A 15,898-nucleotide genomic window follows, 5' to 3' on the forward strand; every position below is an offset into this window, starting at 1 on the left:
GTTGAGGTCTTCCAGAGGGCAAAAGTGTTTGATGATGCCTGACGGGAAAGTGAAAAGAGAGAAGGAGAAGACTTGCGCTCTCCAGCCGACTAGAACTTGCGTATCCTGACTTTTCCATATCCCTTTGGCCTTCCAGTCAACCTTGTGTGGATAACAAGGAGCTGGAGCGCCGACAGACTTCGCAGATACTTAGAAAACATTTCAAATCACAGCTGCATGCTGAGACGGCGTTCGTGCGCGCACGTCAAAGTTTGCATCGGAACAATATCGTGAATGAAGGAGGGCCAAGCGCTTTATGGTCAACACTGCGCTACAAAGCCTGACGCTCTGCTTTAAGATGCTTGAACTAATTAAGGCCAAGCAGTCATTATAAACGCAGTGTACTTATTCAGCGGACGGAAAACACGGAGACCAAATCCCAGGAAGACGATGCTAGCTAGGATACCAGTTTTTGACATCATTCAGAGAAAGAGAACGTCTTTGCTCCTCAGCGGGATTCATTTCCTCTGTCCTTGTATCAGCTGGGTATCCACCTCCTCCACATGTTTGCAATTTAGGGCTGTCCTCAACTAAGGATTTTCAAAGTCAAATTTGATTTGTTAGATTCCGTCCATAGTTCACTAATGTGCCATTGTTTTTACCAGTACATCTTAATGGGGATCCCTACAAATAAACTACTTTGCTACTTTTACCAGCTTAAAGAAAAAGGCTAGAACACTCAAACAACAACAGTACCGTCATTTCATTAGCGACACCTAGAGCAAGAAACGGGTCGATGGCGGCTACCCCTCCGCATATCACACATCAGAAACAGAAAACTCTCAGTTAGAACCCGAATTTCATGGATTAAAATCCACAGTTAGCATAAAATGAAGTTGGTGGGACAGCAAGGTGCACTTTAACTTCTTGGGGTCATATTTGCTAAATACTTCCATTATGAGCCACGGCTGCACGAGTGGTTAGCACACAGGCTTCACCGCTAGTTCAAGTTCAATTCCCCCCTCGGCCATCTCTGTGTGGAGTTTGCATGTTCTCCCCGTGCATGCGTGGGTTTTCTCCGGGTACTCCGGTTTCCTCCCACATTCCACAAACATGCTAGGTTAATTGGCCACTCCAAATTGTCCATAGGTATGAATGTTAGTGTGAATGGTTGTTTGTCTATATGTGCCCTGGGATTGGCTGGCCACCCCGCCTCTCGCCCCAAGACAGCTGGGATAGGCTCCAGCACCTACGCGGTAGAAAATGAATGAATGAATTATGAGTCAGTCAGTGTTGACAGTCCTCCTGGCATTCATTCCTGAGATGGCCAAGGCTGGAATTGAACTTGCTGTGAGTTCTGCACGCAAACCACTTGTCCACCGTGCAGCAAGAGGACCAAAATGCCCCATAATATTTACATATAAATATAGAGCTTGCTTCTCTAAGTGCACACACACATGGTCTCAGAGAAGCGACCAACAATTTGTAGTCATTGGTTATGATTGATTGTATCAATTTGGATTAAAAACCTGAACAGGCCATCGTTTACTCATGCCTGGTCGACAACGATGACAGGGAATACTTGAGATAGACTGGGTGACATGAAGCAGTCTCCATCATGTCCACTTTGGTCCTGCTAACCTTCTCCTCTGCGTCCTCCGACACCTTTTGACCTCCAACTCCATTCTCTCCACCAATAACTTTTCCCGCCGCCTTCTGCCCCGCTAACACTCGGCTCACCTCGTCGCCTCTCTTCAACCCCAAAATTCTCACCCTCTCCAAATCCTGCCTCCCCCCTACCAGCTGTAACCCTAAACGCACCTTGACACATTGTTACACACACACACACACACACACACACACACACACACCCCTCGCCATTTCAAGTCTCCCATAACATCACACGGGGGGCTGAACTGCTGAACTTGTGACCCGCCTTTCTCACAGACGTGCACCGTTGTGTAACACACACACACACACACACACACACACACACGATCAGCTGAGTGGAAGTGTTTAATATTAAAAGACAGACGTGTCATCGTTAGCTTCTTGGGGACAAGCCAAACATCTGACACACACACACACACACACACACACACACACACTGACCCACTCTTGTTCTTTGGCTGACCTTTAACCCCGTCTTCCGCCCCCCCAGTGTAACGTAACACTTATTTTTGCACACACGTACGCACACGCACACCCACGGACCGTGAGACCGAGCGTGGAGTAACCGGGTGAAGTCGAGCCAATAAAAGATGGAGGAATCGTCGGCACGTAACTTAACATCCAAGTGCTTTGTTTGGATAACCTCTCGCTACGTGCACACGCACGCACGCACGCACAATATTTTACATTTACGACTCTCAAGACCCCAGCGCCTTGTCGGCCCCCCAGCACTGCCCTCTCTTCCACCCCACCACACACACACACACACACACACACACACACACATTTACAAAGCCTTCATTTTCCAATGGCTTCTGGTGACACGGATGTTAGTGTTAGCAATGCTAACAATGCTAACAATGCTAGCAATGCTAGCGTGACAAAGCTTGTCCCACAAAGACAATGTAACATTTACATACAAATATTTTATAGAACTTAAAGCCACAATTCGTACATTTTGTCTGCTTGCGGTTTATGTTACTACACTGCTCAAAGTGTGTGTGTGTGTGTGTGTCTGTGTGTGTGTGTTTTATTTATGGGTCTCGGGGCTCCAACAGAAAACCAAAATCTTCTTTTCTCAACTTTTGCCTCTGTGTGACCTGAGTGTGTGTGTGTGTGTGTGTGTGTGTGTGTGTGTGAACGTTGCGCCAACAGTGTCATCATTACCTCCTCTCGACCTGAGTGTGTGTGTGTGTGTGTGTGTGTGTGTGTGAGTGTGTGAGATCGTTTTCACCTATTAACCTTGTCGACTCTCAACTCCCCACAGGACTCAGTTTTCACGACTTTGTGTGTGTGTCTGCGTTAGCATGTGTGATTTTACGTAACGGCGGCACATCAGCGTCGTTGTTAACTCTCACCTAATTCTCCAGAAAAACGTTGGCTCGTCGTAATAAACTTGTGTGAGCACACAAACACATGGTGTGCGTGCGCGTGTGTGCGCGCGTGCACGCTGGAAGGTGACCAATCACAAGGCTGAGCGCTATTAATTGTCTAAGGACACATGTGCGTGGCGCCCGTCCTTGACTGGAGCACGGTGGTTAGCGTTACTGACGTTGGACGGACAGTGCGACCGCAGACATTTCACAGATATCACATGTGTGCACGTGAGTGTGAGCGTGCACGAGGGTAAGACACGTGTGTGTGTGTTTTGCAAAGCGGTTCACCAAGTGGCGCAAAGTCTACCTTGGCTCATGCGAACATGGCGCTCCTTTAAGTGGGCCAACACCTGTTAGATCTAGCTCCGCCCACGTGGGTTGGCGTGATGAGGCGGCCGTTCAGCGATGTTTACGAGCGCTCGGTCATCATCACGGCAGGTATATCAAAGGAAGGATCGCACTATAAACATGGGCAACACTATGAAGGCACGAAGGAATGTGCTTTTTATTGAGCTTCATCAAAAATAATGAGGCGTCTTCCCGCGCCAGGATGCGGGCTTTTTGGTCCAAGACGGAAATAACAAAAACAATTTCAATGAACTAAATAAAGCCGCCTTAACATACCATCCATGAAAGCAGACCTATTATCTTTGTGCTTCAGCCAAAACGAGACATTCACACATATCAGCTTTGACTCGGCTTGGAAACATTTTCCCTCTTTTCTGATTGTTGTGGACCCAACCACCAACTGGAGATGTTTGCTCCATATTCATTTGCTCCATCTATGAACTTAAAGATTACTCCATTAATTGAAAAAACTAATTTCAGATTAATCGACTAAGAAAATGATCATGATTGTATTTTTGTGTACATTTATTGTTCTACTAAAGCTGACAGACAAAGAATATTAAAATATGAGAAAAAATCTGATTAATTGATTTATCAAACAGATTAATCGGTTATTAAAATAATCATTACTTGCAGACACATTTATATGTTTTTTTCACTAGCTCCCCAAAATGTATGTATACGTCTTTTATATTTATATCTAGTAAATATAAATATGGATTTACTTCCTGCCGTGAGTAAGGCACGCTTTTACGGGATCAAACTTCCGTGTGTCGTTATCGTGGCAGTACATGACAAAGTGTGCCTGTAATTCTGGAATTGGCTTTGAATGGCGTTTAGCGCCACATGCCGATCACATGTTTTTTACGGACGATATTGATCAGTGGCCGATCGATCGGAGCATCACTACTGTTGTAAACAGTAGTGTAAACAGTTGTAAACGTAGAGGAAACACTGCTCTGTGAAGCTGACTTGGTCGTGGAATGCGTCATCCTTAGAAATGCGTATGGATCCTGTGCATTAGCATTAGCATTAGCATTAGCACGTGCGATGTGTTTCAATAAAAAAAAATATACAAAGAAGCGGAGAAGACATTTTAGGGAATATTTTTCCACTTCTTTTCGATGAACACATCCACACACACTCAGATGGAAATGAAATCAAGCGGGAGATTGAGGGTTTGCGGAGGCCAAGGGACACACAAACACGCGTGTGCACACACACACACACACACAAACACTGGTGATTAACAGCTGACTTGTTTGTCCAGAAAGCCAAAATCATGCACAACTTCCCTGGCAAACCAAAAACAACATGGAGGACATCAAAACAACATAACCACACAAACATCTGCAAATGTGTGTCAGACACACACACAAGCACACAATAACAAAACATGGCAGTTACACAAGAGTTCCAGGAAGCCATGGAAGGTTGTGACCTCTGTGTGTGTGTGTGTGTGTGTGTGTGTGTGTGTGTGTGTGTGTGTGTGTGTGTGTGTGTGTGTGTGAGATGATGAGATATGATTTCATTGTCACGCTGCACATTTTGACCTCGTCTTATCGTTTCTTCCCTCCGCACTGTGAGCATCACGCCAGTACCGTTGTACCTATCAGCTTCATCTCCTTATTTAGTCTGCAAGACCGTGACGTCAGCATCCTTATCTTCTGCACCTTTTATTCATCCACAACATTGATCATCCATCTAATCTATCGCCTGCCATCGATCATCCACGGCGAGGAAGGAAGGGCTCAGGTGAGCGAGATGGAGTATGAAATCATCCACGTGTACAGCAGAGGATGTGATGTGTACAGTTGTGTTTGTTTGCCTGCTGTGTGTGTGTGTGTGTGTGTGTGTGTGTGTGTGTGTCAGGTGTCAGGTTTACCCCCAGATCGACCTAAGCTGGGAATGATCTCGTCTCAGCGGGAGAAGCCAAAAATTGCTCTTCTATACGTGTGTGTGTGTGTGTGTGTGTGTGTGTGTGTGCGTCTAACCCCAGGATGACTCACAAACCATCTGGAGGCCAGATGCAAATTGGAGAAGTCCCCCCCCCCCTTCTTCAGTTGCTGTTAGTCCCCTCAGTTAACCTGTCAACTTTGACCTCTGCACTCCGTGCACTAGGATATCGGCGGAGTGTGACTTCCGGATTCGTGCTCGTATTCCTGGATGCGCGAGGGGGTCAAGTTCACGATGCGGTCGGGGTTTGGACTCCAAAGCGTGACGTCATGGCCTCCGATGTCAATGAGGATGAGTGCGACAGGCGTTCAGGCGTCGCTGGGACGTTTGATGAACGCTAGAAAAGCAGAAAGTCTTCTTGAGCGGCGAGGCCTGGAAGCCATTGCGCGACACTCTGGGTGATGATTAGAAGATAATTTAAGGAGGATAATGTCTTAATTGCAGCCACAAGCGTGAGAACAAAGAGCATCTTTGAGTGGCGACCTTGATGTACGTTTGTCGTCACCCTCAGCAGACTGTTCATAAAGCAGCTAACCTCCCGTGCAGCTGGATTGGATTTATTGATATTCTTCTACTTTTAGAGGACTCCGTGTGTGAAGGATTACTCTCCGCTTCGTCACTCGGCTCCTGATGAGCATCCAATGAGAATCAACTAAACAGGAAGTGTGTCATCCGGCAAAGGTGATTCAGCTGTAAATGTGAAAAGCGCCGGTCAGTAGCTGGGCCAGGCGCCGCCGCCGCCGCCGCCGCCCCTCTGCAGCCCCTTACCGCCCCCCGCCCTGACATTTCCATGAACCGACGCTTGATGTTCCTCAGATGACAAGGAGCAGGATGAAAGAGCAACTCCAAAAAGAAACAATAAAAATCTGCCATGCAGATGTCTCTCATGCACGCGCTGCAACGAGAGGGACGTCCACCCCTACCCGCCCCCACCCCGTGGGCGTGGCCTGTATTTCGCCGGGATGAGAGGGAGCTCGCGATGCACCCCTGAAACGGGGAGAAATAATGACAGGAGGGATGTCGGGTGTTTCCTCACTGTCAACTTTAAGGTCATGATTTGCTCCACAATATAGAATAAAAATAGAAAGGAAATATAAATATAAACCTGAAACAACAAAATACTACCTCAGCTTTTAAACTTGCTGAAATGTTTTCAAACTTATCCCACATAAAATCCATAAAACGGTGAAAACAGCACAAATGTGAGCACATATTCAAAACTATACACAAACACTCTCTGTTGAAAAGCAGAGGTCGAGCCAAGAACGTCCTCAAGTCCATGAACATTGTCTGCACATTACTACTGGAACAGTAGATCCCCGCTACCCGTGGGGGTTACGGGACCACCAGCGAATAGTGGAAAAAAACACACACAAGCAACTGAGACGCCCATAAAAATGTCTATTTTTGACACTCTAATAAACCCTGGATTATGCTGCTGCACCACTGGTCCCCCCGCCCCCCTCTAAACCCTATTGACGTTCTCCTCCAATTTCAGATCAATATTTATAGATCATTATTAGATAGCATGTCATGCGCATGCTAAAGTAACGGCAGCGCTGCAGCCGTGGACTGTGAAGGTGGCACAAACAGGGCCATTTGCAGGATAAGACGCGTGTAAACAGACTGCTAGCAAAGTAGCGACTTTTCAGTAGTTTGTCACATTTGTCCGCAAATTAAAAAAAAAAATTAAGCATTTTTTAACCAATTTTAATCATTTGTCCTCAAATTATTGAATCTAAAATTGACAATGTATGAAACATATTGCCGCACGGTGGACAAGTGGTTAGCATGTAGGCCACACAGTCAGGAAATCGAGAAGATCGGGCATCTCTGTAGCTCAGTCAAACGTAATCACAATCCTTGGGAACATTCTCACACTATTCTTCCAAAACTTGTCCCACCAGCTGGAGGTCCGAGTGGGGCTGGTCCCAAATCGGGAGCATCGTTCATTAGTTTTGGAGAGCAAAACAGCAGCAGCAGCGTCCCTCACATACCATAATAGTGCCTTTCTTCATCAATTTAAAGCAAAAGAGATTCAGGCGTGTTCCTGGATGGTCCACCAGTCAATACTGACGGCTTTTTACAGATGCGTCATTGAATCTGTAATTACCTTTAACATTTCAGCTTCGCTATCAAACATTCATCGTGACCCACTAAACAAAATCATAACATTGAGCAGCAAAATAATCTTATCACTGTTTTTTATCGTGTGTGGTATCGTGCTGGCAGGCTTTCTTCTGCAAATAGACGGTTGATTGTTTGTATCTGTGGACTGTATGTGTTTTACGTTGTATTGTTTGGTACATGAACTGCACACGCTTTGATGCTCTGCACAAATGAAGTTCCTAACGGATAAATAAAGTTCTTAAGTAAGTACAAGTAGGTGTATGTTTACTCTTAAATACATTTCAGTATGCTTAAAGCCAGCAATGTAATGTTTGCCATTGCACACATTAAATTAGATTTGTTTATTATTAAATGAGACTAGTTTGAAAATGATTGTACATCATGGTTATGTATCTTTGGTCGATGTTTACACAAATACGTTTTCAATAACCTTCACCTTTTACAAAAGCTCAGTTTTTAAGGAAATTTACATGTGCACAAAAGGCCAACACATAGGAAAATATGATTTTTTTTTCAAAAAAAAATTGTATTATGTGGACATAGCCTTAAGTATTTCATAATATGATTTTATCTCCTGATTTTCACATGCAAAATCACACGTGACATAAACACACATACGCACATCCTGTGGCGTCACGTCATCTTAAGTGGTACGAGTGACGTTTATAGATCATTCAAACAGTTTGAATGTGTTCCCACTCGACGACTCATGGATGACAGGAAGGTGAAAAAATACATCTTTTCCACAGAACACAAACCCTCATGACTCAGAAAGAAAGCACTTACATGTCACCCTGAGGTGCTCCGGAACGCTGCGAGGAAGGTGAACGCCGTCCGTAGCCTGGACGTGAGACAGGAAAGGAAATATTGGTCAGGATTTTGTTGTTGATTTTTCACATTGTGTGCTTCATTTGTCCGTCATATGTGACAGTAAAGAAGCGCCTGATGTCTTCTTCGTCGGTGTTACATCATGACGAGTGGACGTGGAGCTACAAACATCCAATTCATCACGTTCCAACAAACATATGCCTGTGTCATGTTTACTGCCAAGTTATTTGCCTTCAAACACACAGAAGCCAGAAGTGCGTCGCTGCACAGGAAGAGCAGCATTTATGAACCTCTGGACCTTTCCCTGACCCCCCCTCACCCTCTTAAACACACTCATAAAAAGAAGAGAAATTCTTCTATTATTCACACAAAGCTTCCTGTTACACCCCCTCTATTTCATCTCCTCTTTCACGGTCCCGCTCAGTCTGTCATCGACCATACGAGCGCCTCGCCTCCAACACTCCCGCCTTCCTTCTCCTGGCCTCCCCATACGTGCTTCCAGCTGGCGGCGCCTCTGGAGCGGCGAGCCAGCGGCCACTCGCAATGTGTAAAGCAGAGACGACGGCAGAATGATTTCATAGTCTGAGAGAGGAAAGAAAGAAAAAAAAAAAGAGCGATGGTGGCGACAGACGGAGGCCAAGAGGGTGAAGATGCTGGTGGACACTAGTTGGTGTTAGGAAATGATTGTGAAATCGACCATGGTGTCATCATTAGCACGTTGGTAAACGCTCCTGCAGGACCAACAGTTCAAATACGGCAACAATACAGGACTCCTGCACGGAGAAAAAAGGGAAGATCCGGTTGTTTCCCGGTGAAGGTTGACAGGTAAGACGCAACCGTGGCCTTTTTGCCGTGGCGGCGAGTCAGACGTGGATGCTCCCAGGATGCTCCCAGCGTGAACCGTCTTTTTTCAAGTCATTTGGTATGCTAATTGGGGAACAGTGGCCGACCATCAAGCGGATCAGAACTGATGAATTGTGTCAGCGCCGACTCCCCGGTGACCACCGCGCAGCAAAGAAAGACCCGGCATCCCATAATAGTCCAGTGGCTGGCTGGTGCGTTAATTAGGCCAGCGATCAAAGGTTAACGTCTTCATGTGTAAAGACATCCTTGTTAACAGCTTTGGACCCCAAACACCAAAAAAGTTCTTTTCCATTCCGGTCCCGTCCAAGGAACGCCTGGAAGAGATTTAGAGGCTGCACACGGATCAAGCCCGCTTCCACAGTCGGATCTTCTACTTCCTGCTCATACCGATGTCGTGCGGCCACGCTGCCGAGACCTGCGGAAGCCACTGGGTCGGACCCACGGCCAGGTCATGTGACAGTAAAGCCATGGGAACACGAGCATAAAACACACACTGCTGACAACATACCTTGCAGGTGTGTGTGTGTGTGTGTGTGTGTGTGTGTGTGTGTGTGTGTGTGTGTGTGGCTGTAAAAGCCTATACAAGGTGCCAACAGCTCTGACCTTTAACCTCAGTTGAATGTTGCTGTATGTTGTAATGTGTATTAGCAGGATTGGGTGTTCCGGTGTGTGTGTGTGCGTGTGCGTGTGTGTGTGTTACCTGAGACATGTGTTGGTGTTAAGTGGCCCCACGAAGCCTGGAGGGGATCATTAGTGGGCTCCAAACGCCGTCTTTACTGTACATGGCACACATGAACTGATTTAAACGTGTGCGTGCGCGTGCGCGTGTCTGGATCAAAACGTGGAGTCCTAGCACGGATGTGACCGCGGCGCCGCCAACATGGCGGCCCGAGTGGTCCCCCCACGAGCGGCCCCCCATTAGCGGTCATAGAAGAAGTCATAAACAACAGCGACTAATATCACGTTTGCCGTACTAACCAGGAAGCGGGGCGTCGCGTACTAGATTTTAGCTGATCAAGCAAAAGATACGCTCCTCGGTGGAGGTAATGTCCTTCTCGAAGCTGTGATGAAGAGGAGGTGACGAGGGACGCGGCAATAGGAAGAAGGGGGGTTCCTCAGGGAAGTTTTAAGTGGTCTCTTTTGTCCGCCGTCATGGTTCCCTTCCCTCCTTCTCTGGTCGTCCTTTCTTCTGGCCTTTTAACAGTAACCAGAGAGGCCAAGAACAACGCTGGGACACAGCGGGACACCGGGGTGGGGGGGAAGCAGGGTAGACAGCGAGGCGCTTAAAGGGGGTCGCAGATAAGAAGCGTCTCTGCGCTGTAAGACAATCCTGTCTTCCTTTTCCTTTTCTCTTTTCAAAAAGAGCAGCTTTATCTCCTGATGTTCACTCGGCTGCGTTCTCAGAACCAGGATGACCATCATCCAAGGATGTGCGTGATGGAGCTTGGTCATGAAGGTTGGACTCGGGCTAGACCAATGTACGGTTGTGTACGTCCCACGTCACACCTGAACATTGGCAGCACATTCGGCTAGCATTGGGCGTGATGTGCGGCGCCTCTCATTAGCCCGTCTGCAACGCCGGGCTATTTCCTCCAATTAAGCCAGTAAAAACACGGCCAGAGTGTGCGTTTCACGCCGCGTCAGTCACGCCCCGTCTGATCGATGGCCGCGCGTCTCGTGCAAACATTCCTTGTTGGTTTAGACGCAGCACCTGCTATTCGGTGATTAAACCGCCGCAGACCAGCTACATTTACGGGCATTACGAAAAAAACAGAGTTCACATTTGATGAATGATTTGACGCCATTTCATGCTGCAACAAGTCGCCTTCGCATGAAAGACGTGAAACTCTACTCCCTCCTATCATCCAATCTCCTCCTCCTTTCTCCCAGCCTCCATTGACGCTGCTCAATGCTATCAGTGGAGCGTAATGCCGTCATTACATCCCGACTCTCTGTCTGCCTTATCAGGCCGGAATAGCGAGTGGAACACCGTCGGCTTGTCTCACAAAGCCACCGAGGACTTTGGGAAGGAAGCCGGGCAGTAGAGGGTGTCAATACTTCCAATCTGAGAAGACGACTAAAAGAGAAGTTGTTCTTCTCGTCGTAAAATGTTGCGTCACAATCCCGGGAGAAAAGACAGATGGCGCTCATCAAAGCTTGAACGGAAAGTTGTTGTTTATGAGATGTCGCCGAGAATATTCCGTGCTTTGGCTGATTTATCCAGATGCCACACAGACCAAGTTGCCCATAATTACGGCCACCAAGAGGAGGTTTTGGTGGGTTCCTCAGCAAGGGGGCGGACGACCGCTGAGCCGCAGGGCCATGAGGGACATTTGTTGGGGGGTGAGGGGGCGGCTGGAAGTTTTTTTTTCCTTCCAATCCTTTTCCAAAACATGTGCTGATGTTCCCCCGTGAATCCATCTTCCATGTTGCCATGGTGACACAGCAGCAGAGCATCTTTGACGCCTGCGCCATCCAATAATAAGCCCTACGCTAACAGGTCGGTCAACATGGCGGTGCTGAGGTTGGTGATTGATAGATGGCCGATGGGTCGCTATGGCAACATCAGTCACGAAACAAGCCCTTCACGAAGTTGTCAAAACAAACGGAAGACTCGTCCTCGGACATGTTGCGGCACCACCGCTAGAAAAAAAATAAAAGATCACCCCCGCACTCCCAAAATGGAAGCGGCGCCCACTGGGACGGATGAGGGATAAAGAATGGACTCTTGTTCTTTCAGCGTGAAACCAAGGATCTGTGGTCAGCGAGGAGGTGGACACGTCTTTAAAGATGGCGGTTCCAACAGGAAGTGTGCGTGTACACGATGGCACGTTTGTTGTCCACCTTCTAATGGGTGGTGACGCGTGTGCAGGTAGACGAGGCCAATGACAACACAGGCGCAGACAGGGGGCGGGGCCTGTCAGAATGGCGATGAAGACTGACTCACTTCCTGTGGGAGAGCGGGGCTCGGGCCCACGTTGGTCACTTGGTCCACGTTGAACAGTTTTACAAACCTTCTGGAAAATTGACTTTGTGGATGGATTTAAATGGATGTTGCCACGGTGACCCATTGGATGACATCCCCGTGAGAGGCATGACATGATGCGACTCCACCAGGAAGTGTGTGTGTGTGTGTGTGTGCGTGTGTGTGTGTGTGCATTGGAGGCGACCCAAGTCAAACACGGAATGAAAAAGTGCACAGAAGCTGTCCGTGCACGGCGTGTCAATCAAGCAAATAAATTCAATAGAAGCAAAAATGCTGACCCCTTCCCCCGAGGCGTGGCATGTCGGGGGCGCGGGGGTGGGGGGTGGGGGGTGCTAGAACCTCAGACCGGGCTCTTCTCGCCATGTGGGAAGCACTTGAAGGCACATGTGGATCCTGTTGAATGTAAAGACCAAAATAAAGACTTTTTTAAAGGATTTATCCTTTTGTGCGTCTCCATGGAAGATGTGTTTTTTTCTGCTGACAATGCAAAAAGGCAGCGAGGAAGGAGGAAATGAAAAAGGAGAGGACGCTATCTTTTGAGACACTGGGTCACATGGCATCACTGACGGAAAGGTCAGAGGTCGTAGAATTCCTGTGGTTGCATCCTTTATGAAAACTACGCGTGCACCCCCTCCGCCCCCCCCCGCACGCGTGCACCCTGCCCCTCCCCAAGGCAGAAAGACATCATTAGCATTCCACAAAGACTCCAAAAAGGAAATGAGAACTTTTTGTCTTTCATATTTGACATTTTCCGAGCTCGGAGTAGACGCTGACATTGAAAGGAAGGACAATGTGGGAAAATGTCCTCTCTTGCAAAGTTCAATAGCAAACAAACAAAAGACAATAAAACACCACACACACGCAGAGGGGGCGGGGGGCATGTTTGTGGTGAGTGCACAAGAATAAGATTTTGAATTTGAATCTGGGGGGTGCGGGGGGGTTATGACCAACAAGTGTCTCAAACCACAGTAAATATTCCGTGTGAATGGAGAGATGGTAATTTATTTGCTATTTGGAATTCCAAAGCAAGCGTAGCGAGCCAGCATTTCAGATGGGGGTCCTGGTGCAAAACCCCCTGGCGAGGACCAGGGGTGGGGGGCTCCTGAGGTACAGACAATTTGAAAACAATTTTGTGCACAAATTCCAATTGGAAGTGCGTATATATGGTAATAATAATAATAATAATATGCACCAGTAAGTCAATGTTATTACTGTGAGACTCATTTGATGGCGCCTGGGAGTTTTCCAATTAAATCGTATATGCTTCCTAATGTTGTACAGCGAGTTTGAAAACAAGCTAGACGAATCATATTTGTATTAAAAAAAAACCCCGCAAAACTCACCCATCATCACACTGTCGGCCATGACAGAAGTAGAAGCGGCATAAAAGACAACAAAGACGTCCTCCCCTCGAGACAACAGGCGAGGACATGACGCAATCGCCGAGTTTGACCCCTGCGGAAAGTCAGGTGACAGTCGTCCACTTCCTCCCTCAGCGCCGTTAATCTTGGCCAACACAACGGCGATGCACAACGATCGCCGCTGATGTCATCGCTCGACGGTGACCTCTGTAGAGCAATTCGTCACGCCAAAAAGTGTCCCCGCCTTCTTTGAGAGAGTCTGCGGCCTCCATCAATCAAACGTGACAGCACATAGCGTCATCACCAGATGATGTCATCAACAAGTAGATTTAGAGCTGCTTTTATGTTGCGTTGATTTAGGGCTCCAATAAAAAAATATCGATTATTCGCGTGTTAGCCGGGGAGACAACAAGTCACTAAATCCCTCTCGCCTTTACCTTTGACCCCTGCTGGAGCCGTAAAGTAACACCTTATTATCACAAGCTGAGAGAGTTGCTGAGTTTGAAGTCGACGGGACACGACAAATCATTTTAAAAGGCTGTCGAGCCGCGCACGCTTCAGTCGGGTCACATGACCGCTGCTGTCCGTGTTCGTCTCCGCGTACAAGACAATGTGGCGTCTGTGTGAAGACGCAGGTACAGTACGCCACCTCGCCACCTCGCCACCTCCATGTGGCTCCCATTCCCGGGGCCACAAAGAAAGACCATATTGTTGGCGGCCTGTAAAAAATTAACAGCCCCCCCATCTGTAAGAAAAGCTCCGCCCCCTCTGCTTTACATCCTCCTACCTGAAAGATCAAACAGGAAGTGCATGTAGGCGGTAGCAAACGCAATGAGGGCTGTCATGTGACCTGAGGCGCGCACACACGGGACATGACAGCAAACACACGCATGTTTACACTGAAACAGACACTCGGTCTGCTCGCTTTCGCTAATTGGCCAAGGCCTCTGATTGGCTGCTGGAGTGCTGCCAAGGACCAGTGAGAGTCCTTGTCTGACACATCAAAAAAAAAAAAAACATGGCGCCTAAAACAGCAGGAGAGCACATGTGTACGTGTGGTCAACTTTGTAAAAACTACAACACACAATCATACTGCATTTACCACATTTTTCATATGTATGTGTGTGTGTGTAAGTGTGTATATGGGGGTCGTAACACTCACTGGGGGGGGGTTTGAAGCCACAATGGTCCCTGTAGTCTTGCAGCTGCCGCATGCCTGAAAACACACACACACACACACACACACACAGTAAAGTCAGGTATAAAAAATGCAGACGAGCAAATTAATAGAAAAGTGCAGCCAACAGGAAATGACATCATGGTGCTGGCGGCCTTCCCGGTGCTTTGATTGGTCATTTATGGCACGCGGCGCCATTACGGCTCCAAACATTTCGTCTATAACTTTACGCTGATTTAAGTTTAACAACGTTTCTAGGGTGCAGGAAACACACGGCAACGGAACATAAAGTCAAACATAGGCAAGGAGGGAGGAAATCATTCCTTCTTTTCCATAAGCCTCCTTTCCATACATATACACTCCATAAAAAAATAAATGCTAAACTATTTTTGCGGCCATTTGTCATGGGGCCTGAATTCAAACATCAACAACTTTATTTTCTCTGCACACAAAAGGCCTAATTCTGTCGACTATTGTTCACCAATTTGTATAAAACTATTAGTCCAGCCACCTCACAGGCGTGGCATATTAAGATAAGATTAAGATATTAAGATGATAATGCTAACAGCATAGTATACCTTAAACTGGCCATAATATCAATGTTGCTAATGTTAAGGGAGTTTTCAATAGGCTGACTGAGTTGTTGCCTGTCAATTTCAATGTTAATTCCTCAACAATAAGCCGTCTCAATAAGAGATTTGGCAGTACATCCAACCGCAGACATGGAACCACACCATCCCAGGACCATCTGCACCTCCCAGACAGCTGCTGCAACTTTTGCTTTGCATAACAAATCATTTCTACGCCAACTAAAGAAAGTTCTTTTGTTTGCTTGTCGTCCTCACCAGAATTTCACCAAACACTTGAGTGGATGTTAGCATGTGCTGCTGCTAACTCATGTAGCACTTGTAAAACACAGCCTGAAATTTAAAAATAAAATATAAAAATAAATAAAAATGCTACACGACAAACATTCTTTACAATATATTGTTATAATTTCATCGTTTACCTGAAAGATTCATGTGTTTTTTTTCCGGTGACGGTTTTTCTTCTGGTGCCTCGTTCTACGTGCTACATGACAAGCCAAGACAAGTTGCGCCCCCTGGCGGACGTTCACCGCACAGCCAGGGAAGAACGTGACAAAGAACAATAAACTCTTGACATTTATAGCGCAATCATCGCAGTATGACATGAAGTTTACAATGTTGCTGACGTGTGAAAA

General features: G+C 47.0%; 1 long non-coding RNA gene across 1 annotated transcript; it reads right to left on the reverse strand.

The window, feature by feature from the left end:
* Positions 1–5,432: 5,432 nt before the first annotated feature.
* Positions 5,433–15,769, reverse strand: LOC131125000 (uncharacterized). The gene is made up of 4 exons (XR_009128959.1): positions 15,686–15,769; positions 14,662–14,715; positions 8,247–8,301; positions 5,433–5,667 (listed from the first exon to the last, which is right to left on the reverse strand). It is a non-coding gene; the product is annotated as an uncharacterized LOC131125000 (long non-coding RNA).
* Between the last annotated feature and the right edge of the window lie 129 nt (positions 15,770–15,898).

The sequence above is a fragment of the Doryrhamphus excisus genome, chromosome 3, assembly GCF_030265055.1.
Source record: "Doryrhamphus excisus isolate RoL2022-K1 chromosome 3, RoL_Dexc_1.0, whole genome shotgun sequence".
In the NCBI taxonomy this organism is placed as follows: Eukaryota; Metazoa; Chordata; class Actinopteri; order Syngnathiformes; family Syngnathidae; genus Doryrhamphus; species Doryrhamphus excisus.